We start from the raw sequence: 25,580 nt of genomic DNA, 5'->3' as shown, positions 1-25,580 counted from the left end.
GCCTACCAGGAGCGCAGGGTTCCAGCCTGGGTGATCTGGTATCTGGGAGGGCAGGCGAGGGCAGCCTCCAGCGGGCACTGAATCAGGGGAGGAAGTGGTGGCAGGGCTGGGGAGGCAGGGCACGGCTGTGTGTGGCAAGGGCGGAGGCCTGGGGCCGGGCCACCCAGAAGGGACTGGGAGACCCACACAGTCCCTCAAGACTCTTATCGCTGCCAGAGAGCCAAACAGCTTCAGAAGCTTAGCCACGCCCATGGCCAAGGCACTTCTTAGGGCCAGGAGGGAAGGGCTTCCAGGAGGGAGAACCAGGCAGCTTGGGGAGCAGGCAGCAGGGGCCCAGAGGCCAGTGCCATCTGCACGTTTACCAGAGGAGCTTTAACCCTCCCCTTATGTCTCTCCCAGCCGGAAGAGTCAGCCACTTTCTTGTAGGGTGTGTTCCTGAAAGTTTGGCCCAAAAAGTTGGGTGCACATTATTCACTGGAACGTTACACACAGCAACGTGCAGTATTTACAAAATATTCATCACAAGATTTTACAAAATACAAAATATTCTCTACGTATTGGCTAACTTTTGGCAAAATTTTGTAATGAGTATGTTGTAAATAAAGGTACATTTAGCTACAATTTCCCATTTTCTCTATGTAGGGTGATGACTTTAGGGGCAAATTTTGGAATGCTGCATAGTAGTTCTATGTTTCTTGAAGGCTTTAGGGTTCTGGGTTGAGTTTCTTTAAAAGCCCACATGGGGTTCAGACGGCAAAATTCACAAAATTCTTAATTACATGGCTTCCTGTTAGTCATAAAACCCAAATTTCTACCAAATTCTTCAAGACGACATTGTCAACAAAATATGCAGAATATTTTGAACACTTTCTAAAACACTCTTTCTTTTAAAAAAAACAGTTTTTTAACCTATTTTCAAATATTTCCCCCCCTCACCTATGGCTAACCCCCTCCTTCCTGACCTGTCCTTACCCATAAACTATGCTTGCTCCATTGCTACTATCTTGAATCTCTTCAACGTTTACCATTATTTTATACTCTCTTCGAAAGACCACTCAATTCTCAATTTTTGTACAGTCTATCCCTTGTTTTAAGAACTTTTTTTTTTTAATTCTGTCTGTTCCAGGAATAGGACTAGATGCTGAGGGGAAAAAAATTAAGTAATCTACCATGAATACATAGATTCAGTATAATGTGATAAGGTACATAAAAGCTGCTGTGGGAGCAGCAAGAAATTAGCATGCCCTAGTATGGAAGGGGGAGGAATGGGAGAAATCATTAAGAAAATTATTACACTTGCTTTGTCTAAATTCTTGTAATAAAATAGCATATACCATTCATTCCAGCACTTTCTATAGCAAACATTTATTGAGCACACCCATTACTCGTTTACTTCTTATTACACCCATGTGAAATAGAATGGCATAGTGTAATTACCATCAGCCTTTTATAGTTGAGAATCAGACTTAGAGACACTTGAGTCAATAGTTATGCATTTAACCAATATTCCATATTACCACAATGGGGTCAAAGGAAGGGGATGCAAGTGTCACATGAATCCAAGGACATATCAGGCACACAATAAATTTTTTGCAAGCATTTTTTTTTTCTTTCATTTATTTAGTCCCAAAGACAATCTGCATATCAATCTCAGAGGCAGAATGAAATCTATAGCTGCTAAGCCTGTGCATCAATATGTTTATATAGAAAATCTAGATTATTTTTCTATTGTCATACTTTTGTTTAAATTGAGCTTGGTATATATTTGTTTAATGCAGGAAAATCTCTAAGAGAAGAATGAGAGAATACCATAATACTTACACCTCTATGAAAAAAAGGCAGAAAGAAGCATTTGCCATAATTGTCCTCATTTTTATTAGGTAAAGAGTCTTTCCTTTGCTTCTCTCAGCAGAGATACTAAGGCAGTCATGCCTGCCTACAGATTCCCTCAGTCTCTGGGCATGTACAACCAAGGTAAGACTTGTCCGACTGCCCTTGTATGCCTTCTTTTGCTGTTTGCATGAAAGAAAAGCTTGAAATAAAATTTACTCTTTGCTCTCAGCAAGAACTAATACTTATCAAATACCCTGGTCAAACACAATAAAATCATACTGTGTAAGGAAATTGCTTTTATAATTGATTTACTAGTTTTCATAGAGGAAAAAACATTTCAGTAGCATTTTCATTAAATTGCTTGTCTACAACAACCAAAAAATATCTAGTTCTCGGTTTTTTTTTTTTTTTTTTTTTTTTTTTTTTATTGTTGGGGATTCATTGAGGGTACAATAAGCCAGTTACACTGATTGCAATTGTTAGGTAAAGTCCCTCTTGCAATCATGTCTTGCCCCCATAAAATGTGACACACACTAAGGCCCCACCCTCCTCCCTCCATCCCTCTTTCTGCTTCCCCCCCCATAACCTTAATTGTCATTAATTGTCCTCATATCAAGATTGAGTACATGGGATTCATGCTTCTCCATTTTTGTGATGCTTTACTAAGAATAATGTCTTCCACTTCCATCCAGGTTAATACGAAGGATGTAAAGTCTCCATTTTTTTTAATGGCTGAATAGTATTCCATGGTATACATATACCACAGCTTGTTAATCCATTCCTGGGTTGGTGGGCATTTAGGCTGTTTCCACATTTTGGCAATGGTAAATTGAGCTGCAATAAACAGTCTAGTACAAGTGTCCTTATGATAAAAGGATTTCTTTCCTTCTGGGTAGATGCCCAGTAATGGGATTGCAGGATCAAATGGGAGGTCTAGCTTGAGTGCTTTGAGGTTTCTCCATACTTCCTTCCAGAAAGGTTGTACTAGTTTGCAGTCCCACCAGCAGTGTAAAAGTGTTCCCTTCTCTCCACGTCCACGCCAGCATCTGCAGTTTTGAGATTTTGTGATGTTGGCCATTCTCACTGGGGTTAGATGATATCTCAGGGTTGTTTTGATTTGCATTTCTCTAATATATAGAGATGATGAACATTTTTTCATGTGTTTGTTAGCCATTCGTCTGTCGTCTTTAGAGAAAGTTCTATTCATGTCTCTTGCCCATTGATATAAGGGATTGTTGGCTTTTTTCATGTGGATTAATTTGAGTTCTCTATAGATCCTGGTTATCAAGCTTTTGTCTGATTGAAAATATGCAAATATCCTTTCCCATTGTGTAGGTTGTCTCTTTGCTTTGGTTATTGTCTCCTTAGCTGTACAGAAGCTTTTCAGTTTAATGAAGTCCCATTTGTTTATTTTTGTTGTTGTTGCCATTGTCATGGCAGTAGTTCTCGGTTTTTAAAGACCCAGTATCTCTGACGTTTGCATTAAAAAAAAAAAAAAAGAAAGAAAGAAAGAAAAGAAAAAAGTAATGCAATGATGAAAAATACTAAACCTAGTGGTGCACTGTATGGTAAATACAAGATCTAGACCTGGGCTTCAGTGTTGAGAAGTATAGACTGAGACATTATTTATGGGAATGACAGTGCTTTTGTTATTGCTGTCTTAGACTGGAAGACATAAAAATAAAGTCAGTAAGAGAAAAGAGTAATCTCAAACAAAAAAAATGCCTTGACCCACTGCCCTGAGCCTTCAAGCAGGGCCCATCCTACAGGAACATACTCAGCTGCTCAGACCCCACTCTCAAGAACATTGCATGTCGCTCCACATCTCAGGATAAACCTGTAACTGCCAAAAGAAAGCTTTTATCAATTAAAATGCACTTGGTTCAAAAGACCTCAAGGGAATAAACTGCATCCAAGTGTCCTTTGCTGAATTTACTTGCCATAAAACCAAAACACTGTGTCATTGACTAAAAATATGTATTTAGCCATTTCCACATTAAACTGGAAGCTCTATAGGGACAAGGTCTTTGTGCATGTCATCAGGTCCAAACCCACAATCAATATTTGCTTTTTAAATAAACAAATTGATTTTTTAATTTCTCATGGATAAAAGAGAAAATTTTTTTGAATGAATGTCAAAATAACCTCTCACTATTAGCTTTTTAGGGTAAAAAATTTCTCAAGCTCCCACTTTTTCCCCCACTTTTTAGGACACATCAAAGAAAAAGAGTTTGGGAGCCAGAACTAAATAAATAAATAAATAAAGTAGAAGAAAGAAAAGATACAAAAAAAAAAAAAAGAAAAGAAAAAGGAAAAATGTCACTTGGGACAATTAGATCAAAATCTTGAGCTCCAAACCCCAAGTGGCTATCTTTGCTTCCCTCTCTCTCTTTCTCATTAATATTATTTTTCATGTTACATGACAGGATACTTTTCTGAAAGCCCTTTGTGTATATATGTGTATGTATGTATGTATGAATATGTACATAAATAATCAATTATATATATAGTTGATTGAGCTATGGATACATGCATTGAGCTTTATAAGAAACTAGGCGAAGTAAAAAACAAAATTTCCTTCCAATAAACTGAAGTACTCCAGGAAACCCACTTTACATGCTGACATAACTTGAGAGCATTCATTTATCCAACAAATATTTATTGAAACCTGCTATTTGCTAAGCACTATGTTTGGTGCTATGGATTCAATAATAAACCTACAAGGCACCTCTGAGATTTTTTTGAAGGTCATGGATAAATTTGAGGATCTGATATACAGACACTCTCTCCAGTGGGGGAAATATATTGAAACGTGCATATGTTTTGCATACAATTTCAAGGAAGGTGTAGATCCCCCAAAGCCCATTTACAGATGCAAGATACATGTATACAAAGCAATCTGACTGATCCCATTGCCCTCTGCCCAAGCAGTTGCTCTAACATGAGGCTGTATTTTGTCTTTTCTTATTTCAATTAAATTCAGTTTATTTTTTGGACAGATGCATCTTGATTAGAACAAGTTCCAGAAGGAAGTTTGCAAAGGTAAGGCAAGACAGCAGGTGATCACACTCAGACCCTTCCCAATTTTAGAGAGCTTCCTGAAGTAGCTTGTAGAAATTAGTAAATCACTTTAATATAGTTTTTAGAAACCCTCCCTAATCTAATTAATCAAATTATAGCACTTTCTATTTTAAAAGTTTTATTTATTTAAAACACTTCTGCATTTTCAATATGTGAATAATAAGCCAGATATGATGGCAAAATCTTTTTTATGAGAAAAATCAAATCAAAGTGTCCAATTCCACACAGTAAGACAATGGGTAGGTTGACATTTAAAATACTTGTTTGCAGAAAAGACTTTTTCTAATTAATTATCCTGTTTTCACTTGCTTTGTATAATTCATGGATTACTGGAATTCATAAATAAATAATACATAGATGTTACCTAGAGGTGCTAAACCAATTCTCCTGCTTGGAATTGCCTGTCTAAATAAGAAAGACACTGACTTTAGTATTTTCTCTCTGATTAGAGACACTATAGATTTGCAGCTGCCTCCGTGTAATATAAATCAATAAAGAATAATTTTCCAGGCAGTAAATCAATTGTCAGTTCACAGACCCTAATACCCCTGTGCAGGATTTATTGAAAAAATGAATGGCAGTCTTGTTAGAAGATGTACAGCATGCTTCATAGGGACATAATAGTATAAACCCCAGACTATTACTTTCACTACAATGAGGAATCCATAGGAATAACCGTTTCATATCCATGGAACACAAAATCAAGTGGATTTTCCAATGACAAAATGAAGATAGCAAAAGATGACAGCAAGATAATACATCTCTGGACTAGGAGGATGTTTCAGTCTTGAGAACATAACTTCTTTGCTGAGACTTTCTCTACCTTGGGCGTGTTGGTCATGATAAACTAATGATATCATAAACCTTTGTCATCCAATAAGATACCTGTTAGCTTCATGGAACAACTGAGTATCTGCAATGTAGTTAGTCCAAGTGTAGATTTGCTGTAAGTGTAAAATAAATATTAGATTTCAAAGATTTAGCATATCACAGACCATAAAATATCTTAGTAACAATTTGATATTGATTTTTATTATTAAAATATATATTGGGTTAAATAAAATATATTATTATAATTAATTTCAACTGTTTCTTTTGATCTTTTTATGTGTCTAATGGAGATTTTAAAAGTCTCCACATGGTCCAAAGATTATGGTACACATAATCTTTCCATTGTCCAGCACTGTTCTACACAGAGAATTTTGTAAGAAAAGTCTCTTAACCCCACAACAGAGAGCTCTAGAAAGGGGCCTAAAGCAAAGGGCACAGCAAATACATCTTCCTGGGTAAGTCCTTAGGAGTTTGGAAAGAAGAATAACAGCCCAGAATATTCAGAAGTAAGTCAGTATAGTGGTCTTGGAGACAGATTGAAAAATTATATCATAGTCAGCCATGAAAACCCAGCAAATCCTCAGCTAACCATATAATTAAGCAAAGGAATAGACAAAAATAAGGTTCTCCTTCTTATAAGGAAGCAATATGCAAGATATACATTCTCTGAAGAAGTGGAAAGACGATACAGTTAGATGTTCACTGGGGATGGGGCGAGTTCCCCACCCAGTCTTATGGTAAACATTATTATTTGTTATTTACCAAGCGAATGAAAACAGTGAATCTGAAAGAAGAGCTATTCCAGTTCTGCTGATGGCTATATATCAGATTTCAGCTGATGAAGACCATGTCAAGAGAAGCTTGATTAATGCTCTACAAGGAAATTTTAAATTTGTTTGTGTCAAACCTATCTCTGGTTCAATACCTATGGTCTTATTCATCATTGTATGCCCAGAATTGCACAGGACCTGAAATGGAAAATCACTCAAAAAGTGCTTGATGAATGAATGATTAAATAGAAAGAAAAAAAACTTAATGGATGATTTACATTTTTCTACTGCATTAAATTAGAAATACCCAAGAAGTGGAGTTGAGAGACTGAAACTCTGGACAATGAAGAAGGAAATATTGAGAAGAAGTAGATTTTTAGATGTGAGAATAAGGAAAAAGTAAAATGAAAAATAGCATTGTTAATCCTAAATCAAGAGAAGGTAATTAATTATAAAATGGACAGGGTATTAGGGTCTAGACCACTTCTCTGGCTGAGTGAGGTAAGTCACAGCTTTCTGAATCTCAAACTTTGAAGGTGTACAAAAGCCTTTGAAATTAATTATAAAATTCTAGCACTGTGTGTTATCAGTGATTTAGGGGAAATAAAAGGATGCAACAAACTCCAAATTATCAGGAAGGTCTTTGACAAATTTAATATCAGGGAGAAAATGCATATAAACTGAAGTGCTTCTCAAGAAGTGATCAGTGTCTGGAGATATTTTCCTGATTGTTACCACTAGGAGGTGCTACCGACATCTACCAGGTGAATCGAGGGATGCCATTAAACAACCTACAAGATGCAGAACAGCCCCCACCCCCAACAAAGAACTACCTGGCACAAAATATTCATAGCACAAATTCAAGAAAGCCTGGTCTAGAATGATACATAAATGGTAATTAAAGAAGCCAATAAGAGTGGGACAAGAAAAATTCCAGAAATTTCAGAGAACTCTGCTGATAAAATAGGAGTTTGTGTAAGACTTAAGCTTAAAAGAATGAAATAATGCCTAATTCATTATTTGCCCCTGGTTTTCCACTCTCAATACCAATTTAGAAGTTTTTCTAGAATTCTTTTTAACAAATTATCTAATAAAATGAGAAAAAAAATCAAATTTATATGAGAGGCGTGTTTTATGCAAAGGAATGAAAAATTTGCTTTATTTCATTATGAATAAAAAGACATCATAAATTTAAACTGGGTCCATTTATATGTGTTTAATAAAGCCCGAAGTGCACACAAGTGCCTGAAGAAAAAGTAGATTGAAAATTTACCCCCATTAAAATGTTTACCCTCCCAAGTAACCTGAAGTGGTAAGAAATATAGATTAAAATATCTTCTCAGATTTTTAGCTTCCATTGAATTTGCAGTACTATTGTATTCGAAAAATAGAGAACAAGTTCAATACCAAATTTAAATCTACTTCTTTAAAAATACTTTCCTTTGGGCTGCAAACTATAATCAACTATTCTGTATTACTATGAGTTTTAGACATTAATCTGATATAAAAATGCTTTCAAGATATATTCATGATTTATAATAATTGCAAATCTCAGAAACTAATAGTCAGAACCATTTGACTTTTACCTTTAAATACTTTTACTCAAATCCAGTTAAAACACTGTCCAAATTAGCATAAGAACTTCTATTGTGGTATTTCAGAAACAATCACCAATTTTTAAAGAACCCTGCTATTATGTTAATAGTTAATAGCCTGATGAGTTACCCTTCCCAGGTAACGTATTTTTATTTTGATAGAAATCTATTAATAATATGCTTTAATGGAATTCTAGTGGTGACATTTTCAAGGACCCAAAGCTGGAAAGCCTATATGTACATGCATGAGTGGGAGTGAGGAGGTGAGTGAAGGGCAGGCAAACTTTTAGAATTTTTCACTACATTAGTTTGCTGAGGCTGCTATAACATAGTACCATAACCCATGTGGCTTAAAACAACAGAAATGTATTCTTTCATAGTTATAGAGGCTAGAACTTTGAAAGTAAGCTGTCAGCAGAGTTAGTTCCTTCTTCAGACTCTAAGGAAAATCTGTCTGATGTTTTTATGCTTGTTTTTAGTGGTTTCTAGAAATACTTGTCATTAGCTGTGACAGCATTTAACTCCAAGATCTGTCTGTGTCTTCATGTGGCCTTCATCTCTGTGTCTCTGGCTCTTTGCCTGTGTGTTTCTCTGTGTCTTCTCTTATGAAGACACCTGACATTGGATTTAGGGGCCATCCAAATTCTAGTATGAATTCATGTCTAGATCCTTAATTGATTCAACCTGCAAAGACCCTATTTCTAAATAAAATCACATTCTGAAATTCTAGGTGGACAAAAATGTTAGGGGGAAATTATTTCAGCCCACTACATTCACATTTTATTTGTAATTAACTATTTTGTTTAAATCATTTTGTGACCTGTGTATACCTCTCTCATTTTCCTTATAGCACTAAGCCTGAAATTATAGTATGTATATAGATCACCCTTCCCCAAAACCATTGATCTCTTTTATCAAATGGCATTAGCATCAATAGATGTCAATGAAAGAACTCAAACTGACTTGAAATAAAGTGGTCAAGTTTCCAGTCTGGGTTTTTTCAAAAATTGGTTGGGTATATTAGATAAGTGATTAAATTTCTCAATATCTGTTATCAAGAAGATAAAATGATTTAATCATGATATAATATATTTGAAATTTGGTCTAGCTCTTCCAATGACTGATTATTTAATCTTAGAAAAATTACTCAATTCCCCAATCTTATGTTCTTTATGTGTAAAACTGGAATAATGTAGATTATAATAAGACAATTCCTAGACAGTATATGAACACACCTACTACTCCAAATCCAGTAATTAGCCAGATCACAAGTTTTGTTTGGCTAGCACAATGGAGCTTGTTTTTTATTTGAATTTAAATTACTTTAGATAGAGAAAGCATTCTTCAATTTTCCAGAGGCACCACTCTGCCTCATCTTAAATTGGGTTTATCTGTAGTGGGAGGCCTTTGAGTTTATGACTACAATGCAGATACACAGCAAATAGTAAATGAGAGTAATATCAGAAACTACCTCCCATACTTACTCTCCAGTTTAGGAACAGGGAATTCACCATATAGAGAGAAAGCTCATTCCATTTGTTAAGATAATTCCATTTTCTGGTGAATTTTTTCTTCTGTGTCTGAAACTTTTATTTACTCATCTTAGTTTTTACCCTCAAAACAGTATTAAATATATCTAATCCTGCCTCCAGTCAACCAGCTTTTATTTACACAAACACATCTGTTGTGACTCCTCAATACATGAGATCATTTCTATGACAGCATTCACAGGCATAATTGTAAATTACAATTAGTATACAACACTGAAAAATTCATCTCACGGTTGCCAAATATTGCCTAACAAATTGATCATTCCATGAGATGATTATATTCCAAGCTAATAAATAATCAGCCGTCCTTTACTTTTTTGACTTTGTAGGATACAATGGAAAAACTCCTATTAGTCATTCCTAATGTTTAGAAAAATAAAAGACAAAAATATACTCCTGTGTGAATTTAATAGTAATTTTTCTTCATTCACTTTTCTGGGTCCCAAGGATGTATCAGATAAATGGGCAATTTTTTCTTCATACAAAAATATTTTTAAAACCAGTCTTAACATTCAGATTTAACAATAGGATCCAGGGAGCTTTCCCCTCCAGCCCCAGGCTAGTTTTCTAGTTCCAGGATCCCAATAGAAAAGCTTAAAGCCTGGGATGCACTGAAAATGCTAACATGAAACTCCTTCCACTGGTAAGAAGTCAGGAGTCTGGAGAATTTGACAGGGGCTCTGGGACATTCCTGGTATTCCTAACATTTGGAATGTGTGAGAAAGAAATACCAATCACTTTGGACAGTGACTGATGGTGCTAAAGCTGTCATTGCCAAGTGATCAGGTGTCAATATAGATACCTCTCTGAAATGGCTAGAGGAATTCTGTGGCGTCTAGAATGCTTAAATACCTATCTTGATATTGGAAAAATAAACTACTGTCCCTAAGTCCTGATATTTATGCCCCATTGAAGATAATTCCCTTTGAATATATGGCAATCTGAGTGTCCTACAAATTAACTATAGATTATAGGCAAGATAAGGATATCATTGCCAATGTATTTCAAAGTATGCCATGTTTTTATTTCTGTGCTTTCCCCCCATTCTAACCATATGTTAAATTAACCTAAATAATCCACTGATTTTTTTTTTAATTTTGCTTTTGATTTCAGCTGGCTTTCACTCATCTTAGTTTGAAGTTTTTTTTTTGTTTGTTTGTTTGTTTTTTAATTTTCTTTTTCTTTCTTCCTTTAGCAATTCTCTTGCCCTTTGCCTCCCAAGTAGCTGGGACTACCGGTGCCCACCACAATGCCTGGCTTTTTTTTTTTTTTTTTTTTGGTAGAAATGAGGTCTCCCTCTGGCTCACTCTAGCTCCTGCTGGTCTCAAACCTCTGGGCTCAGGCCATCCACCCACCTCAGCCTCCCACAGCGCTAGGACTACAGGTGTGAGCCACCACACCCCAGCCCCATTGTTTGATAAAATACTTACATTCAAAATGTTCTAAATCAAAAGTCTATGAAGTCAGTTGATTTATCCTAATTTATCAATTAAAAACTTAGCAAAATGAATCTAATATAACAAAGAGAAATTTTAGTTTATTTTTCTAAAACCTATATAAAAACTAACTGTGCATTATAGACAAATACAGTAAAGCAAAAATAAAAAATATGAATCACTAATAATCCAACATAACCAAGAGTGATAACAGTTGGAAAAATTTGAATTTTCCACACAACTAAAGACTGACAATGATGAAAAATAAAATGATTACCAACATCATATAGCTTGCTTACAGGTTATATTCAAGGCAATGTTTTCTACTATTACTTTATCCAACTGGACATTTTATGAAGTCAGCCTTCAGAGTTTTTCCTACACTAGTGAGCACTGTATCTACTTTCAAAACTTCTTTCTTATTATCATATAATTACTTCTTCTGATTATTTAAAATAATTAGTAAAATTAGCCTATCTGATAATATCCACATTTTGTTGTATATAATAACTAAAGCCATATTACTAAGATATTAAATTCTTCATGTTCAAGTAGCCCAATTCAATAAAAATGAATTTAGAACAATGTGATATTAGATATTTCATATACTTAATTCAGTTTTCAGAACAATATTATTTGGCAAATATAAAGCAATTAGGCAGGTACATGTATAAACGTATTTCAGGGATTTTAAAACATCAATGAATGCATAGTTGTAGCAACATTCCCTAAGAAAACTAGAAAAGTCTCACTGGAGTTAGATGATATCTCAAAGTAGTTTTGATTTGCATTTCTCTGATGATTATATCACAAAATCCCAAGACCAGAGATGTTGGCACAGATGTGGAGAAAAGGGAACACTTTTGCACTGCTAGTGGGAATGCAAATTAATACATTCCTTTTGGAAAGAGATATGGAGAACACTTAGAGATCTAAAAATAGATCTGCCATTCAATCCTGTAATCCCCCTACTGGGCATATACCGAGAAGACCAAAAATCACACCATAACAAAGATATTTGTATCAGAATATTTATTGCAGCCCTATTCATAATTGCTAAGTCATGGAAAAAGCCCAAGTGTCCATCGATCCACGAATGTATCAATAAATTGTGGTATATGTACACCATGGAATATCATGCAGCCTTAAAGAAAGATGAAGACTTTACCTCTTTCATGTTTACATGGATGGAGCTGGAACATATTCTTCTTAGTAAAGTGTCTCAAGAATGGAAGAAAAAGTACCCAATGTACTCACCCTTATTATGAAACTAATGTAGGACCTTCACATGAAAGTTATAACCTAAGAATAGGGAGAAGGGGGAAAGGGAGGGGAGGGAGGGGGGAGGGAGGGGGAAGGAGGGGGATTAGTGGGATTACACCTGCGGTGCATCTTACAAGGGTATTTGTGCATCCTAGTAAATGTGGAATGTAAAGGTCTTGGCAAAATAATTAAGAAAATGCTACAAAAGCTATGTTAACTAATGTGATGAAAATGTGTCAAACGATCTATGAACCAAGTGTATGGTGCCCCACGATCATACTAATGTACACAGCTATGGTTAATAAAAATAAAAAAAAATAAAAATAAATAGTCAGAAAAAAAAAAAGTAGAAAAGATATATTTAACCAAAATTATTCCATGCTTCCAGTGTGTTGATGAGCTATGAAAGAACCAAAGGTAAAGTAAAATATTAAAACAAATTGACTAATAGAGAACCAAGTGATGAACCCAGCTACTTACTGGTATTTGATCTTTGACACGCCAATTAAAAACATTCAGTGGGGATAAAATTCCCTATTTATTTAACAAATGGTACTGGGTGAACTGGCTGGTGACCTGTACAAGACTGAAACTGGACCCACACCATTTCACCATTACCTAAGATAGACTCTCACTATATTAAAGATTTAAACTTAAGACAAGAAACTATAAAAATACTAGAAGAAAGTTCAGAGTAAACTCTTGAAGAAATCGGCCTGGGCAAATATTTTATGAGGAAGACCCCCCCGCCCCGGGCAATTGAAGCAGCATCAAAAATACACTACTGAGACCTAATCAAACTAAAAAGCTTCTGCACAGCCAAGAACATAGTAAGTAAAGCAAGCAGACAGCCCTCAGAATGGGAGAAGATATTTTCAGGTTATGTCTCTGACAATGTTTTAATAACCAGAATCCACAGAGAACTCAAATGTATTGGCAAGAAAAGAACAAGTGATCCCATCTCAGGCTAGGCAAGGAACTTGAAGAGAAACTGCTCTGAAGAAGACAGGTGCATGGCCTACACACCATATGAAAAAATGCTCATCATTCTTAATCGTCAGAAAAATGTGAATCAAAACTACGTTGAGATATCATCTAACTCCAGTTAGATTAGCCCATATCACAAAATCCCAAGACCAGAGATGTTGGCATGGATGTGGTGAAAAGGGAACACCTCTACAATGCTGGTGGGAATGCAAACTAATACGTTCCTTTTGGAAAGATGTTTGGAAAACAGTTCTAAAAATAGACCTGACATTCAGTCCTACAATTCCTCTACTAGGTATATATCCAGAAGACCAAAAATCACATTATAACAAAGATATTTGTACCAGAATGTTTATTGCAGCCCAATTCATAATTGCTAAATCATGGAAGAGGACCAAATGCCCATCGACCCACGAATGGATTAATAAATTGTGATATATGTACACCATGGAATATTATGCAGCCTCAAACAAAGATGGAGACTTTACATCTTTCATGTTTACATGGATGGAGCTGGAACATATTCTTCTTAGCAAAGTATCTCAAGAATGGAAGAAAAAGTATCCAATGTACTCAGCCCTACTATGAAGGAAGAAAAAGAATGTTGGCATGGATGTGGAGAATAAATATATAAATATATATATATATATATATAAAATAAAGAAATGGGAGGGGAGGTGGGAGGATGGGTAGAGGAAAGGTAATTGGTGGGACTACACCTACAGTGCATCTTACAAGAGTACATATGAAATTTACTAAATATAGAATATAAATGTCTTAACACAATAACTAAGTAAATGCCAGGAAGGCTATGTTAACCACATTTTTTTTAATAAATTATTTTTTTATTGTTAAATCATAGCTGTGTACATTAGTGCAGTCAAGGGGTACAATGTGCTGGTACCATATACAATCTGAAATATTCTCATCAAACTGTTCAATGTAGCCTTCATGGCATTTTCTTAGTTATTTTATGTAGGCATTTGTATTCTGCATTTAGTAAGTTTCCCCTGTACCTGTTCTAAGATGCACTGTAGGTGCGGCCCCACCCATTACCTTCCCTTCACCCAAACCTCCCCCCTCCCTTTCGCCATAGTCTTGTGATATAGTTGGGTTATAGTCTTCATGTGAAAGCTATAATTTAGCTTCATAGTAGAGCTGAGTACATTGGATACTTTTTCTTCCATTCCTGAGATACTTTGCTAAGAAGAATATGTTCCAGCTCCATCCATGTAAACATGAAAGAGGTAAAGTTTCCATCTTTCTTTAAGGTTGCATAATATTCCATGGTATACATGTACCACAATTTGCTAGTCCATTCATGGGTCGATGGACAATTGGGATTCTTCCATGACTTAGCAATTATGAATTGGGCTGCAATAAACATTCTGGTAAAGATGTCTTTGTTATATTGTGATTTTTGGTCTTCTGGGTATAAACATAGTAAAGGAATTATAGGATCAAATGGCAGGTCTATTTTTAGGTCTCTAAGTATTCTCCAAACATCCTTCCAGAAGGAACGTATTAGTGGGTATTCCCACCAGCAGTGTAGAAGTGTGCCCTTTTCTCCACATCCATGCCAACATCTCTGGTTTGGGGATTTTGTTATGTGGGCTACTTTTACTGGGGTTAGGTGATATCTCAAAGTAGTTTTGATTTGCATTTCTCTGATGATTAAGGATGATGAGCTTTTTTCCATGTGTTTGTAGATTGTGCATCTGTCTTCTTTAGAGAAGTTTCTCTTCAAGTCCCTTGCCCATCCTGAGATGGGATCACGTATTCTTTTCTTGCTAATACACTTGAGTTCTCTGTGGATTCTGGTTATTAGACCTTTATCGGAGGTATAACCTGCAAGTATGTTCTCCTATTCTGAGGGCAGTGTGCTTGCTTTACTTACTATGTTCTTGGCTGTGCAGAAGCTTTTTAGTTTGATCAGGTCCCGGTAGTGTATTTTTGATACTGCTTCAATTGCCTGGGGAGTCCTCTTCATAAAATAGTCACCCAGGTCAATTCCATCAAGAGTTTTCTCTGCACTTTCTTCAAGTATTTTTATAGTTTCATGTCTTAAGCTTAAATCTTTTATCCAGGGAGAGTCTATCTTAGTTAATGATGAAAGTTGTGGTACAGTTTCAGTCTTTTACAGATTGACAGTCAGTTCACCCAGCACTATTTGTTAAATAGGGAATATTTTCCCCAGTGAATGTTTTTAATTGGCTTGTCAAAGATCAAATAATGGTAAGTATCTGGATTCATCTCTTGGTTCTCTATTCTGTTCCAGACATCTACTTCTCTGTTTTTGTGCCAGTACCATGCTGTTTTGATCAGTATCTCAGGTCTGGTAGGGTGATTGCTCCTGCTTTGTTTTTATTGCTGAGTAATGTTTTGGTTATTCGAGGATTTTTCTGATTCCATATAAAACGAAGTATTTTTTCAATATCTTTAAAATATGACAATGGAGCTTTAATAGGAATTGCATTAAAATTATATATTGCTTTGTGTAGTATAGACATTTTAACTATGTTGATTCTTCCCAGCCATGAACATGGTATGTTAACCACTTTGATGAAAATATTTCAAATTGAATATAAAACCAGTGCATGGTACCCCATGATTGCATTAATGTATATAGCTATGATTTAATAAAAAATTAAAATATTTAATAAATATCAATAATGTGTAAGAAATAGTAGAATGATCAAGTGAGTGGCCCTCCTAGCAATATTTAGACTGGACAACAGGGATCAGAGATGCCAGGTCAGGTGTTTCCCATAATGGGTATGGCCTTTGAACATGAAGAACAGTTAAATTTTACACATTTTCTGCATTTAAATTTTCTTCTAGTAGCCTCAACTCATCGGCATTGTCTGTTAAATGAGCCTACCAAAATAAAGATAAGGCTACTAAACCTCCATGTTCAAAAAATATAAGAGAAAATGACAGCTAATAAAGGATGACCTCTAATTACCAGGATAAATGATAGAGAAGTCCAGAGGAGTAATGCTGAGCTGGAAGTGAAAAGTGACCACCAGGAAAATGAAAAGAAAAAAATATATAGAATGCCAATGAACCAGTTAGATTACACTAGCAGGAGACTGAAAGTGGCAACCACCAGTCTGGGTTGATACACAGAGCTGTACAAAGGACATCAGGCAAATTTTAAAGACTATGTATTTCTGTTTTTGCTTTATATTGCCATGAAAAAAATAACCATACACTTAGTGGTCTAAAACAATACTTATTTGTTATATCACTGTTCTGTAGTTAAGAAATCTAAGAAGGCTTAGCTAGGTTCTCAGCTGAGGGTCTCATTAGACTAGACCAAAATCAAAGTGTCAGCTGAACCAGCTCTTGTGTGGAAAGTTTGAGGAAGAACTCATTTCCAAGTTTATTTAATTTGTCAGCTGAAGGTAATTTACTGTGGTTTTAGGGCCAAAGAATTCATTTCCTTGCTGGATGTCAGCGGGGAACTGCTCAAAGCTATTATAGGTCACAGAATTTCTTTTCAGATGCCACCCTTCAGCTTTAAATATGAGTTTAAATGATGAAACAAATCCTTATTACACTTGGGGTCTCTTGAACCTGGAATACCCTTTTCTGTAAAAATTACCTGATTTTAAAGGGCTCATGTATAAGTCAGGATAATTTTCCTATCCTAAGATCAATTGGTAGTCAACTTTATTTATTTTATCAAAACTTGTTTTATGATGTAACATGTTTATAGGCCTGATCATTTATCGTATTTATAGTCTTAGGGATTAGGGTGACAAATGTTAAAGGTTATTTTTAGACTACTGCTTAACACAACCTTCATAGTAACAGAGACTAGATTTACCCTACTGCGTAAATAAGCCAAATTAATGGAAAAAATATATAAAACAATGGTTTTAAGACACCAGACACCAAACAACAAAGAGCAATTATCTCTGAGAAATGGAAAACAAAGTGAGCCCAACAATTTTTCCAGTTTACAGCCTTTGAAAAGTTTCTAGGCCATGACTCAAGGAAGCAAGGCCACAGAAGATGTAACTTAATTACATCCCAGAAATAAAATGTAATATTTACAGAATACAAAAATACCTAGCACCAAGTTAAGATACAGTTTATAATGTCTAACATCTTATCAAAAATTACCAAGAATATTAAAACAATTTTATAACTAAACAGCAGCCTAGACATTGCAGAAGAAATGATTACTGAACTTGAATACATACCATTACAATCTAAAATGCAACCTAAAAAAGAGAAAGAAAGAAAAGAACAGAGAAAAGAAAAGATGGAGGAAGGGAGGGAGTAAGGAGAGAGAGAGAGAAAGAAAGAAAGCCCAAGCATAACTACAACTGAAGTCCCCAAAAGGAGAAAGAAAACTATATACTTGAAACAATAATAAACAAAATGTTTTAAAATTTGATAAAAACTGTAAACTCACAGATCCAAGAAGCTCAACAAATAGCAACCCCAAGAAACATGAAGAAACCTACACCAGAGAATATCAGAATCAAATTTCTTAAAGAACAATGATAGTGAGACTATCGTAAAAGCAGCTAGAGAAAAAAAGACATGTATAAAGGAATAGAAATAAGAATGATAGCAGATTGTGCATCAGAAACAATCAACACAAGCAAGATGTCACAATTTTAAGAACTTTTAAAAAATATGATAGATTTAGGGGCACAAGTGGTGTTTAGTTACATTGATGAATTTTATAGTGGTGAAGATTCGGGTTTTAAGTGTACCTATCAGCCAAAGAGTGTATATTGTATTCAATAAATAGTTGTTCCTTCACCCTCACCCAGACTCTCATCTCTGAGCCTCCAAAGTCTCCTGATCATTTATGTCAATAGATAGATAGCACGTACAGCTGCTACTATACCTACCTGCAGCTTAGCACCCACTTTTAACTAAGAACATACAGTTATTTGGTTTCCCATTTAAGTTGCTTCACTTAGGATAATGGCCTACAATTTCCAGCCAAGTTTCTGAAAAAAGCATTATTTCATTCACTGTTATGACTGAGCAGTCCTCCATATATATATGGAAAAAAAAAAAAAATATATATATATATATAGCTCACGTTTTCTCTATCCACTCATCAGTTGATGGGCTCTTTAGAGTGATCCTTTGTCTTTGAAATTGTGAATTGTGCGTGATAAACATATGAGTGCAAGCTGGAGTCTTGCTGGATCAAATGCCAGATCTACTTTTAGATCTTTGAGAAATTTTTATACTCTTTTTTATAGAAGTTACACCAACAGTGTATGAGCATTTCCTTTTCATCACATCATGCCAACATCTATTGTCTTTTGGCTTTTTACTAATGACTATTTTGAGTAGGATAAGGTGATACCTCATTGTAGTTTTAATTTGCATTTCCCTGACAATTAGTGATGTTAACCATTTTCTCATGTTCATTGGACATTTGTATATATTCTTTTGAAAAATATCTGCACCAGCCACATACACGAGAGCTGGTGGGTTTGAATCCAGCCTGGGCCTGCCAAACAACAATGATAACTACAACCAAAAAATAGCTGGGGGTTGTGGGGGGCGCCTGTAGTCTCAGCTACTTGGGAGGCTAAGGCAAGAGAATCATGTAAGCCCAGGAGTTTGTGATGTCACAGCACTCTACCCAGTGCAACAGCTCGAGGCTGTCTCAAAAAAAAAAAAAAAAAAAAAATATATATATATATATACACACATGTATATATATATATGTTCGTATTTTTCACCCATTTTTAATGGGGTTATTTTCTTTCTGAGTTGAGTTCTGGAAATAGTTCTGTCAAATGTACAATTTGCAAATATTTTCTCTCATTTTATAGATTATCTGTTCATTCTGTTTATTATTTCTTTTACTACTTTGCTTCTTTTTTTTAAGTCTGATTTATTTTTATTTTTGTTGCATTTGTTTGGGGGTCCTAGGTATTCTTTGCCTACACCAATGTCTAAAAGAGGTTTTCCCAGGCTTTCTTCTAGGATTTTTATTGTTTCAGGTCCTACCTTTATGTATTAAATCCATCTTGAGTCAATTTTTGTGTGAGAGATAGGGTCTAGTTTCTTTCTGCCTATGGTTATCCAATGCTCCCAGAATCATTTATTCTACCATGAATGTTTTTGTCTTCTTTGTTAAATACAGTTGGTTATAGATATATGGCTTTATTTACCAGTTCTCTATTCTGTTCCATTGTTCTATGTGTCTAATTTCATCCAGTACCATACTATTTTGATTACTATATTCTTGTAGTATAATTTGAAGTCAGGTAATGAGATCCATTTTTGCTTAGGATTGCTTTGGCTATGCACGCTCTTTTCTAATTTCAAATAAATTTTAGGGTTTTTTTTCTAATTCTGTGAAAAATTTTGTTGGTATTTTAATAATAATTGCATTGGATCTGTAGATTGCTTTGGACATTAGGATCATTTTAATAACATTAATTATTCTAACTTATGAGTATGGTGTACTTTTCCATTTGTTTATGTCATCTCTGATTTCTTTCATTGCTGTTTCGTAATTCTCTTCATGGAGATCTTTCACTTTCTTAGTTATTTATAGACTTTTTTTTTCAACTGTCATAAATGGGATTGAGTTCTTGATTTAATTTCCTGCTTAATTATTAGCATATAGCAGTGTTACCAATTTGCATATATTAATATCATAATCTGAGACTTTACTAAATTCATTTTTCTTTCTTTTTTTTTTTTTTTGTCTTTTGAGACAGAGTCTCACTAGGTTGCCCTTGGTAGAGAGCTGTGGCATCATAGCTCACAGCAACTCAAACTCCTGAGCTCAAGTGATTCTCTGGTCTCCTGAAGTTGAGATTATAGGCACCTGCTACCATGCTTGGCTATTTTTATAGATGGGGTCTCCTTGCTCAAGCTGGTCATGAACTCCTGAGCTCAAGCAATCTACCCATCTTGGCCTCCCAAAGTGCTGGGATTATAGATGTGAGCCACTAAATTCATTTTTCAAATCTAGGAGTTTTTGGATGAGTCTTTAGGACATTCTAGATATATGATCATATCAACAGAGTTAGTCCATCTAGAATTCTATACCCAGCAAAAATACCTTTCAAAAATGTTGGTAAAATAATTTATTAGACATACAGTAGTGATAATAATTCATCATGGAGTAGAAGAAATGTTAGCCAGGTGCAGCGGCTCACATCTGTATCCTAGTACTCTGGGAGGCTGAGGAAGGTGAATTGCTTGAGCTCAGAAATTTGAAACCAGCTTGAGCAAGAGCTGGCTTTTCATAAAAATCCAGCTCCTGCTATGTTAACCAGTGTGATGAAAATATTTCAAATTGTATATAAAACCAGCGCATGATACCCCATGATTGCATTAATGTACACAGCTATGATTTAATAAAAAAAAAAAAAAAAGCCACCTCCTCCTCAGGCTGGCTTCATATCCTGTCCTTCATAAAATTAGGAAAACTATCCTAGTGTGATGGTTGCCTCCTGTAATCCCAGCTTCTCAGGAGGCCGAGGCAAGAGGATCACTTGAGTCCAAGAGATGGCAGTTGCGGTGACCTACGATGATACCATAGCACTCTACCCAAAGCAGGAGAGTGAGACCCTGTCTCAAAATTAACAAATAAATAAATGAGTTTTTCCCATTCTGCTAGAGTCTTTATAGTTTAATATCTTAGGTTTAAATCTTTTATCCATCATGAGTTAATTTTTGTAAGTGGTAAGAGATACAGGTGCAGTTTCAGTCTTCTACATGTGATTAACCAATTCTAACAGCACCATTTATTGAATAAGAATTATTTTCCCTAAAGTATGTTTTTGTTTGCTTTGTCAAAGATCAGATGGAATTGTGAGGCTGATTTCATCTCTAGACTCTCTGTTTTGTTCCATAGATCTATGTCCCTATATAATAGCAATGACATGACATTTTGATCATTATAGATTTGTAGTATGGCCTGAAGTGTAGTAAATGATGCCTCCAGATTTTTTCCTATCTTGCAGAATTGCATTGGCATGAAAACAGTATTCTAAGTGAAATGAGCCAGTTACAGAATCTCACATATTTTATTATTTCATTTATATGAAATATCCAGAACAATCTCGTCTATGGAGACATAAAGTAGTTTCATGGTTGCTTAAGGCATCAAAGTCATGAAGGTAATTTAGTGGAGAGAGGTTAGTATTTTCTACAAATGATGCTGAAATTCCTATGATTAAAAAAAAAATTTAACCCATACGTGATACCATATATAAAACTAGTACCAAATGGATTAGTTTTAATGCCCACAACTTCAAAACTTCTAAAAGAGAAACAAGAAGAAAACCATTGTGACTTTTAGATAGGCAAAGTTTTCTTTGATAGAACATGTAAAGTAAAAGCCATAAAAGAAAAAAATGGACATAATTATACTAAAATTTTTTCTCTTCAAAAATTAAAAAAATGTCAAGCTTCAGACTCAGAGGAAACAGTCACAAAACATATTTCAAATAAAAAACTGACAGCTGGTGTGTATCTCTTACATCTCAATAAGAAAAAAATCATAAAAACAGGCAACACATCTGAACAGATAGTCACAAAAATATACATTTATACCAAAATATATCAAATTTTATACTTCACAGATGCATAGCTTATTTTATGAGCATTTATAGCATAATAAAGCTATATTTAAAAATTAAACAAAAATTCCTTCCATAGGAAAGAAGTCCTATGGAAAGTTGGTTTAAAAAGATGTATTCTAATCAACACCTTGGAATAAGCTAGGATTAGATTAAAATCCAATAACATTTTTAAATTGATGAGAACATTGGACATTTATAAAAAATTACTGCAGAAAAAATCTTTTCGTACATTTAGCACTTTATAAGTTCAACTATATTAGCAAAATGTGCTTATTAAAAATATAAACATTTTGTTATACAATATACTATTTTATTATTGGCTTCTTTTAGCAGATATTTCATAAATTTCATAATAGTTTAGAATTATAATTCCAATTTATGTTCTTGATTTATTTTTTTTATTGTTAAATCATAGCTGTATACATTAGTGCAATCACCTGTACCCATTCTAAGATGCACCATAGGTGTGGCCCTACCCATTACCCTCCCTCCACCAAAACCTCCCCCCTCCCTTCCCCTTCCTTGGCCCTTTCCCCATAGCCTTGTGCTATAGTTGGGTTATAGTCTTCATGTGAAAGCTATAATTTAGCTTCATAGTAGAGCTGAGTACATTGGATACTTTTTCTTCCATTCCTGAGATACTTTGCTAAGAAGAATATGTTCCAGCTCCATCCATGTAAACATGAAAGAGGTAAAGGCTCCATCTTTCTTTAAGGCTGCATAGTATTCCATGGTATTCATGTCCCACAATTTGCTAGTCCATTCATGGGTCGATGGACAATTGGGATTCTTCCATGACTTAGCAATTATGAATTGGGCTGCAATAAACATTCTGGTACAGATGTCTTTGTTATATTGTGACTTTTGGTCTTCTGGGTATAAACCTAGTCAAGGAATTATAGGATCAAATGGCAGGTCTATTTTTAGGTCTCTAATTATACTCCAAACATCCTTCCAGAAGGAACGTATTAGTGGGCATTCCCACCAGCAGTGTAGAAGTGTGCCCTTTCCTCCACATCCACGCCAACATTTCTGGTTTTGGGATTTTGTTATGTGGGCTAATCTTACTGGGGTTAGGTGATATCTCAGAGTAGTTTTGATTTGCATTTCTCTAATGATTAAGGATGATGAGCTTTTTTTCATGTGTTTGTAGATTGTGTGTCGGTCTTCTTTAGAGAAGTTACTCTTCAAGTCCCTTGCCCACTCTGAGATGGGGTCACATGTTCTTTTCTTGTTAATATGTTTCAGTTCTCTGTGGATTCTGGTTATTAGACCTTTATTTGAGGTATAACCTGCAAATATTTTCTCCCATTCTGAGGGCTGTCTGCTTGCTTTACTCACTATGTTCTTGACTGTGCAGAAGCTTTTTAGTTTGATCAGGTCCAGTAGTGTATTTTTGATACTGCTTCAATTGCCTGGGGAGTCCTCCTCATAAAATATTCACCCAGGCCGATTCCTTCAGGAGTTTTCCCTGCACTTTCTTCAAGTATTTTTATAGTTTCATGTCTTAAGTTTAAATCTTTTATCCAGTGAGAGTCTATCTTAGTTAATGGTGAAAGGTGTGGGTCCAGTTTCAATCTTCTACAGGTTGCCAGCCAGTTTACCCAGCACCATTTGTTAAATAGCGAATCTTTTCCCCACTGAATGTTTTTAATTGGATTGTCAAAGATCAAATAATGGTAAGTAGCTGGATCCATCTCTTGGTTCTCTATTCTGTTCCAGACATCTACTTCTCTGCTTTTGTGCCAGTACCATGCTGTTTTGATCACTATGGATTTATACTACAGTCTCAGGTCTGGTAGCGTGATTCCTCCTGCTTTGCTTTTATTGCTCAGTAATGTTTTGGCTATTCGAGGTTTTTTCTGATTCCATATAAAATGAAATATTATATTTTCAATATCTTTAAAGTATGACAATGGAGCTTTAATAGGAATTGCATTAAAATTATATATTGCTTTGGGCAGTTTGGACATTTTAACAATGTTGATTCTTCCCAGCCATGAGCATGGTATGTTTTTCCATCTGTTAACATCTTCAACTATTTCTTTTCTTAGAGTTTCATAGTTCTCTTTGTAGAGATCTTTCACGTTCTTTGTTAGGTATACTCCCAAATATTTCATCTTCTTTGGCACTACTGTGAAAGGAATAGAGTCCTTAATTGTTTGTTCGGCTTGGTTATTGTTGGTATATATAAAGGCTATAGATTTATGGGTGTTGATTTTGTAGCCTGAGACATTGCTGTATTCCTTGATCACTTCTAAAAGTTTTGTAGTAGAATCCGTAGTGTTTTCCAGATATACGATCATATCATCTGTGAAGAGTGAAAGTTTGATCTCTTCTGACCTTATGTGGATACCCTTGATCACCTTTTCTTCCCTAATTGCAATGGCTAAAACTTCCATTACAATGTTAAAGAGCAATGGAGACAAGGGACAACCTTGCCTGGAAATGATTTCAATTTAATTCCATTCAATACGATATTGGCTGTGGGTTTGCTGTAGATGGCCTCTATTAGTTTAAGAAATGTTCCTTCTATGCCAATTTTCTGAAGTGCTCTGATCATGAAGGGATGCTGGATATTATCAAAAGCTTTTTCTGCATCAATTGAAAGAATCATATGGTCTTTATTTAAGTTTGTTTGTGTGTTGAATTACATTTATAGATTTACGTATATTGAACCAGCCTTGAGACCCTGGGATAAATCCGACTTACTCATGGTGTATAATTTTTTTCATGTGTTGTTGGATTCTGTTTGTTAGGATCTTATTGAGGATTTCAGCATCTATATGCATTAGTGATATTGGTCTATAATTTTCTTTTCTTGTTGGGTCTTTCCTTGGTTTGGGGATCAAGGTGATGTTTGCTTCGTAGAATGTGCTGGGTAATATTCCTTCTTTTTCTATATTTTGGAAGAGGTTTTGTAGTATATGTACTAGTTCTTCTTTAAATGTTTGGTAGAATTCTGATGTAAAGCCATCTGGTCCTGGGCTTTTCTTTTTAGGAAGACTTGGTATAGTAAATGCTATTTCAGAACTTGATATAGGCCTGTTAAACATGTGCACTTCATTCTGGCTAAGTCTTGATAGGCGGCATGCTTCCAGGTATTGGTCAATTTCTTTCAGATTTTCATATTTGTGAGAGTAGAGTTTCTTGTAGTATTTGTTAAGGATTTTTTGAATTTCTGAGGGGTCTGTTGTTATTTCATCATTACCATTTCTGATTGATGAAATTAGAGATTTTATTCTTTTTTTCCTGGTTAGGTTGGCCAAAGGTTTATCTATTTTACTGATCTTTTCAAAAAACCAGATTTTGGATTTATTGATCTGTTGTGTAATTCTTTTGTTTTCAATTTCATTTAATTCCACTCTGATTTTGGTTATTTCTTTTCTTCTGCTGCGTTTGGGGTTGAAGTGTTCTTCTTTCTCCAGTTGCTGGAGATGTTCCATTAAGTTATTGACTTCCTCTCTTTCCATTTTCTTGAGGAAGGTTTGCAGTGCTATAAATTTCCCTCTTAGGACTGCCTTTGCAGTATCCCAGAGGTTCTGGTAATTCGTGTCTTGATTGTTGTTTTGTTCCAAAAATATGGTGATTTCCTTCTTAATCTTGTCTATAACCCATGTATCCTTTAGCATAAGGTTGTTTA

This window comes from Nycticebus coucang, chromosome 17 (genome assembly GCF_027406575.1).
Source record: "Nycticebus coucang isolate mNycCou1 chromosome 17, mNycCou1.pri, whole genome shotgun sequence".
NCBI classification, from domain to species: Eukaryota; Metazoa; Chordata; class Mammalia; order Primates; family Lorisidae; genus Nycticebus; species Nycticebus coucang.
Note: the sequence above shows the minus strand (reverse complement) of the source record.